The sequence below is a fragment of the Cicer arietinum genome, chromosome 2 (assembly GCF_000331145.2).
Source record: "Cicer arietinum cultivar CDC Frontier isolate Library 1 chromosome 2, Cicar.CDCFrontier_v2.0, whole genome shotgun sequence".
Taxonomy (NCBI): domain Eukaryota; kingdom Viridiplantae; phylum Streptophyta; class Magnoliopsida; order Fabales; family Fabaceae; genus Cicer; species Cicer arietinum.
In genome coordinates, this window is record NC_021161.2 from 25092588 (window position 1) to 25100493 (window position 7906).

The following is a 7906-nucleotide window of genomic DNA, read 5'->3' on the forward strand; positions in this document are numbered from 1 at the left end:
GGTGAGAAATCAACATGACATATGTAGAGTATTTCAGCCATATCTGGAGTTGTAGGTGTCTAATTGGAGTCACACCAAGTGCAAATGAAAGCTACGATCAATAGCTACAACTTTCATTAAGCCACCGGAACCAAATCCAGACTCGAAAGAGGAGCAACATGCAATATACGCCGGACAACAGATGTTGAGGGCTTGGAGCGCGCCTGGGGCGCATTTCCAGCCATCCAACACTATCCAGGCGCGCCTGAGGCGCGCGACGTGCATCAGCAGCCATAAAAACGCAATTTTTTTTTACTGTTTTAGGGATCTTTTTGACTCTTGGGAAGTGGGGAGACTTGTGCCCTAGTATAGAAACTCAAAGACGACCGTTTCTAACATCATTGGAGCAGTTTTATCAAGAATCATTCATGAATCCTTCTTGTAATTCTTCTCTAATCTCTATCTCTTTTATTTCTGTAATGAGTAACTAAATCCTATTTGTTAGGGATGAGTGTAACAAGATGAAACCCTTATTTTTATGATTTGATTTCTTATTATATGAATGAGTTTATTGAATTATTTTTCTCACATATGTGCTTAATGCTTTTTATTGCTTGATCAACATTAAAATGTTCTACGATTTGTATTTTGAAACTGAAGTGGACTTTACGAATGCTTGAGATGAGAAATTCATGAATTTGTAGTCTAGACATAGGTGCTGGTCATGAAACCAATTAAATTAGTTGCAAAGCAATAATTTACAAGAGAATTTCTATACGGTAATGCTTAATTCTAATCTTAAATCTACTAAGGAATTAGGGGTTACTTTGGAATTAAAGGTTCTGTCACTAAGACATTAGGGCAAGAATAATAAAGAGAATTCGGTAATAATTCAATAAAGGAATTCAATAACTAGGATCAAATTAGACACCAAGGTTGGATTCGAAGTGAAACTCATCCCTGGCATTTTTCTCACCAAAATTCAGCACTACACTAAAACAAAGTAACAACACAAAACTCCGAAAAATCCCTACTTAATCAAGGAAATAATTACATAGGTATTTCATTAAATCAAAGAGCTAAAATCAACAAAATATATCAAATAACTCCTTAAATTAACTGATGACTAAAGATAAATAAGACTAAAAACAATAAAAAATATGCATATGATGAAGAGTCATCAATACGGTTCTATTATGATTGTTTGTGTGTTCTTCTTACTTGTATTATACTGTCACCATGATTTTGAAACTCACCTCCTTCGTTGTTTGTGTTTGACTGGTTTGGCCCTACGTTTGCGAAATCACAATATTACAGGTTAATGAATCTTGAAGTTCAAGTTTGGGAAGAACTACGCTCTGATAGGTGATACCGGGGATAAGGGCTTATATTGTATTTTAGTTATTTAATTTGAAACAAATTTTTGTATGAAAATCTTAGAAGTACTAGTAAGTTTTTAAATTAAATCAAGTAATAATACTTAAATCAAGCTTATTGAGATTACACTATTTTAACGGAGAAAATAAGTTTAAAGTGTTGCTTTTGATTTTTGAGAAATGTGATATCCTAAGTTAAAAATTAAGTTTTTATTTTCTTAGAAACATATTTTTATTTATCTATTGCAAATTTTATAGAAATATAATATAAATTAATATATATATATATATATATATATATATATATATATATTATTTTGGGGTTTAGAGTGTCACACTTGTTCCAATGAGAAATATTTTCTAACTATTCTTCTTTGAGTGTGATAGTCATTGTTATAATCAGCTTATTAAAAGCAACTACTCAAGCTCAAAACATTTGTATTCAAACCCGATAAGTGAAGTTAGTGTGCCTTCAACAATCAGGGGTTGAGAAGACTGGCTTGGAGGGATTGGATGAAGCGAATGGATGTATCCATATTAGTGGTTAACTAGAATAAATTACTTATGTCACTTTATTGTTCCACTCCTTTATTTTGTTGTTGCCTCTACTCCAAGTAAATCATCAAATCTTAATAAGTTTAACCAAATAATGAAAAATTTATCAACTTAGTCAAACATAATTCAATCCCCTTCTCGTGTTTGCACCTTCAATTGGCAGTAGAGCTTGGTCTCAAATGTGAGCACTTTATAGTGTTTGAGGAAAGATCCAAGGGTTCAACATGTATGGATTCAATGAAGAAGTTGTTGGAAAAAACATTAACAGACCAATACTGTTTGATGGACAATGTTTTGAGTACATGAAGGACATGGTGAGAAGTTTCTTTATTTCACAAGATCTTGCACTTTGGGACTTGGTGGAAGATGGTTATATTGCTCCGAATAATACTAATGGTATTGCTATTCCAAGGAAAACGAAGATGTACAAGATGCATCGTAAGTCCACAACATTCATGATAAATACAATCACTTTCAAGGATTTTGACAAGTGCACCAACAAGGAGAGAGAAAAATGTATTTATGATCGTCTGATTTTGACCCATGAAGGAAGTAAGCAAGTTCAAGAAGCAAAGGCCAACCTCCTAGTAAAACATTTTGAGCTGTTCAAGATGGAAAATTATGAAGACATTGAAACAATATTTTCAAGATTCCAAACTCTAGTTTTAGGATACAAGATACTTGAAAAATGTTATACTACTATTGATCATATGAAGAAGATATAGAGATGTCTGCTAAGCAAGTGGAAACCTAAGATCACTTCCTTTAAGGAATAAAAGAATTAGAATACTATTAAGTTGGAAAAATTAATCGGGTCTCTCATATTACATGAAATTGGACTTGAATAGGATGAGCCCAAGAAGAAGCAACCAACCTTGGCTTTGAAATCCAAGTAGAATTTTTTTTGAAGGCAACAATATAATTAGAGGATGGTGATTCAGATGATATGAATGGAGACTTAGCTTTCATACATAGAAGAAATTAAAAGATTGAAGTAACAATGTCGATTTACAAGAAAGGGGGGTTTGAATTGTAAATATGCCTTTTAAAAATTCCTGTTAAAACTTAAGAAAATAACTCAAGAATGATCTTGGTTATGAAACAGAAAACGGAGAACGTTCTTGGTTTATGTTATAAAACAGAGAACGTTCTTTAATTAGCAGAAAATCAGTTTTATATTTTATCTCAAATGATTAATGCAGTATAATAAAGAAGGAGAAAGGAAAGAGAATACCACACAAAGATTTATCCTGGTTCACCCAACGTGAGTTACGTCCAGTCCTCACACTGTGAGATTTTCCACTAAGTGTTTAAAATGAAGAACCTTCTTAATCTTACAACACCTAGAATAAATCAACCTTGATCTATTTCTTTCTTAATTACTTTCCACCCAGAAAGCAATCACAACACCTATCTAACCTTGATAGGAAGCAATCTTAAACAAACTATTAAGAAACTCTTATAGTTTGAGTTTTTACAAATGATTGAATTTGACAGAATCTGATATTGCTCAACTCTTGTTTGAGAATAGATTCTTTACAGAGTATCTAATGACAATTTCGCAGCTGATATGTGAATGTGCAGCAGTGGCTGTTTCGTGAATTGCAGAAAGTGATGTTGCCTCTGTTTTGCAGAATTTCAAGCTTAAGTGTGATTGTATAATGTTGATTACTTGGCACTTGAATTTCTCGCTGAGAACTAGGATAATGGCCTTCTATTTATAGGCTGGAGATGTACGAAATAGCTGTTGGAGAGGCCATGCTTTTTTGACTAAAACATTATTTTTAGAATAAAAATAATGTTGCTTTGAAAACAGCTTTTTGACTTTTGATGTTTTAGCATTGAAAGCACTTCTGTCCTTTCTTTGACATTTCTTCATTGATCTTGGATGGTACATTATCTGTCTTGAGTCTTGAGTGTAGCTAGAGGAGGTTGGAGAAGATTTGAATCGAATTGCAGACTGAAACAGAGAGGATGCAAGGCTGCTGTTGATGTGCAGAAAACGGAGAATGATTAACGTTCTTGGTTTTATCAGTTTGAACGTTCTTGAGCTTCAATAATCATTCTGGAGTTCCCGTTTTGAATGTTCTGTATTTCCTTTGTTCTTGTCTTGTCATATACCCAGTTTGATCAAGTTTTCTTGACATTTGAATTTTGGAGTTCTTAAGCCGTCATGACTTTTGTCCATGTTTGAACTCTTTGATCTTTGCGATCAAATATCCTTTTTGAGTCTGGATTATTTGTACTTGTTCCTTGCCATGTACTTGTTAGATATGAATGATTTACAGAGCAGATTCTTTGATAACGATGTAGATAAATTTTGAACAACATGCTGTGATAGATAGTTCGGTGAAGCTGAAGATCATTCTCTGTTTATGATGCAGAATGATCTTGTTGTTGTCTTTTCTTGTATTTGCTTGATTCTGCTCTTAATTAAAACCACTCAAGAACACAAGTTAAATTAACATAACATTTAGAATCATAATTAACATTCTTAATTAACCTTTGTTTATTTTCATCAAAACTTTTAAAATAGAGTTTGTCTCAACAATGAAGAAATCGCGGAGTTTGAATCAGAAATTAAAGGAATCGATTGAAGATGGAATCAAAAAAATGATGAAGAAATTGGGAAAAACTTCTTCAACTGAAAAGCGAGAATCGAACTCGGAAAAAACTTTAATAATTTCTGAGCTGAAATAGGGGGAAAAATTTGAGACGAGGTTTTGAAGATGAAATAGGGAATTGAAATCGGGAAGACCTTTTGAGCAAATTTGAGAAGGAAATACAATGAGAAGAAATAGAAAGGAAAAAAAAATTATGATATGAAAATGGGAAAGAAAGAAAATAGGTATTGTTGGGTGAATTGATGTTTGAGTGAATAAGTGAATATTTTTTTGGATGTGAATATTTGAGTTTTTTTTTTAAGTTAACACAATGGATTGATATTAAATAAGAATATGTGACACTCTATTTGTAGCTAAAAGTAACTATAATAATAAATAAGGAGGTATCACTAAAAGTTAAGTGTCACAATAGATCTTTTATTTGTAGTAAAATGCATAAATTTGATGTGATTTAGTGAAAATTCCAAACACATGCTTATATTTTGTAGCTTCCACGTTAATGTGTGCATTGTGAAATTCCAAACATATATTCAGTTTAGAAATAATACTACACATATTTCATATTTCATAATTAATGTTGAAGCCTTCACAATACGCTTTTTAAACTTAAGATTTAATTGTAATTTTAATCATTTTATTTTTACTGATTCACGAAATTGATTCCCTTGTTTTAAAAATCCGACAATTTTGATCTCTCTTTTTGATTTTTTAACTAAAAAATAATGACGTGAGATGTTTTAAACAATGTGACATATGATACGATAATTTAAAATGATTAACACCCATGAAATTGAAATAAAATGCACTAAAAACTTAACTTTTAACTTCAATTTTTTTCTTCATATTTTTAATTTAATTAATGATATATGAATAATTAATGCATATAGATGGTTCTATATCATAGAATTGTATGTTACATCATTAAAAATGTGTCAATTCCACATTTTTTAGTTCAAAAATCTGAGAGAGAGACCAAAACTACCGACTTTTAAAATAGGGAGATCATTTTCGTGAATTGGTAATAATAGAAGGACTAAAACTGCAATTAAAGCTAAACTTAAATAGGTTGTTTTGTAAATATTTTCAACATCCTTTTGAATCATGCACAAATCGGTTGTTAGCACGAGCTTAGAGAACTCAATTTTAAAATCAACATGTTAGTTGTTTCTACATTCCTTTAACGGTTGCACAAAATTATTCATCAATTTAAAAATGATGTCTTTCTTTCTAACATGTGTCTTCACCGGTGAGTTAATAGTTTTACATTGAAAGTTTGTTTGCATGTGACTAAAGATATTCTTGTGAAAGCATGAATGTAGTGGCCCATTATATCCTTGTTCTCATTTGTTGTGCACACCCAATTTTTACCTTGAAGTTAATTCATCTCAACAACACTTACCAATAATTCTTCAAATTTGTCTAGCATCAAATTTGGGTTTGAGGAAAGCAAGGGTCCAAATCGCATGCAATGATCTAACCATCGCGACTTAGTCAAAGGAATGTACTGAGTACTCAAGAGACTATAGAACACTAAAACGTTACCACTAATAGGCCCCACGTGACAATTGGAGACCAAATGTTGTCTTTTCAAATCCCATAAGCAGACACAAGCGTCCGCATTGCTCCTCATATGGAAATGACAGCACAACAAATTTTAAAAATCCTACATAAGGGACCTCGGTCCTTGGACAACATTGATTGTAGTTGTCTTCATCAAAAGTGGACTCATCACCAACTTTGATAGTAAAAGCCAAAAAACTTCACAAACTTTCACCGCTCTCACACGAGCTGAAGACTTGGGGGACAATTGTTTCAGAGTGGACTTTGCCACGAGCATGAGTGAGCTTTAGCCCTATGCCTCACATGTCGAATATATTTGGCTCAACACGACTCCACGCAGATGCGATGTAGCTTAACACGTCTCCCTAATTCAATCATCATTGTGTGATCAACATCGCAAGGACCTCTGAGACTCGCAACGACCTAAAAAAGTGCAAGATACATAATCACACTCTTTAAATACAAACTACACAATCACTCTTATCGAGAATATCTCTGACTCCCTCCAACTCTTAGTGACTTAAACATTAAAGTATTTGCAACTACATCCCATTGAAAATTGCTTCCCTATGTTTCGTCAATGATAGTTATCTTCGACCATCATCGAAGTTTTGCTGATAATAAGAGTTGAAATACTATTGATTATAGACTTATTAATTAAACAAGTTTAAAACACAATTCATAAAAAGAACTCATAAGCTAGTTAATAATTGAAAAATTAACTAATAACTAATAATTTATAATTGAAAAACTAATTGATTAAAATAGTTCACTAAAACTTTATTTACGAAACACATCTCGTTAAATCTAACGGTTTAAAATAAACTATATGCTTAATTGCAGTTTTGGTCCCTCTATTTTATCTGAATCGCGAAAGTAGTCTCCCTATTTTGTTTCTCCCCAGTTTTGGTCCCCCAAACAGAACTTTGGTCCAAAACTTGATGAAATTTTACTTTTTTTTGTATTTATTTAAGTCACGCCATGCCTCAAGATCTCATTTGCAACAATTATACCCGAAATCTATGATCATAAATGGTGTAATACGACTTTAAAAATGAAATTTCATCAAGTTTTGGACCAAAATTCAGTTTGAGGGACCAAAGCTGGAGAGAAATAAAATAGAAGGACTACTTTCGCGATTCAACTAAAATAGAGGGACAAAAACTGCAATTAAATCTAAACTATAATGTAACTTATTCAGTTGTGCCCAAATTCCAAGTTTCCCGAGCACCCTTGGAAACTCTGATCCCCCACTTCCTTGATGTGTTAATCTAGTCACTACTGTCATCGTCATCAATGCTTTTATTCATAATATAATCCACTCGTTAAATACGACACCGCACCGCACCATCGAACATGACCTCACCGTCACCGACGATACTAAATGTCCCTCTCACACACGCCGCGCACGCTCCCATCTCACCGCCGACGATCCCTATCCACGACGCACCTCCACACACCCGCTAACTCTTCCTCCTCCATGTCGCCGGAATCCACTTCCCTCCATTTCCGCCAGATCCTCGCCGCAGCGCTGTTTTTCTTCGCCGTTTCCCTCTCCTGCCTACTCCTTTTCAGAGACGCCGATTACTCTCATTTCGTTTCCTCTTATTCTTTCCCCCGTTTTCCGACCGTTTTCCCCTCTGCTTCCAACGATTTCGCCGCGGTTAGTTCCGTTTCATCACACACTTTCTTCTTCAAGTCACAATTGCTTTATTTATTTTTGTAGTTGCGTTAGTGAGTTAGTTTCTTTTATGCGTCCTTTTGAACTTTGCAATTTTTATTGAATTTGTGAATTAGAATGCTTTTTTTTTT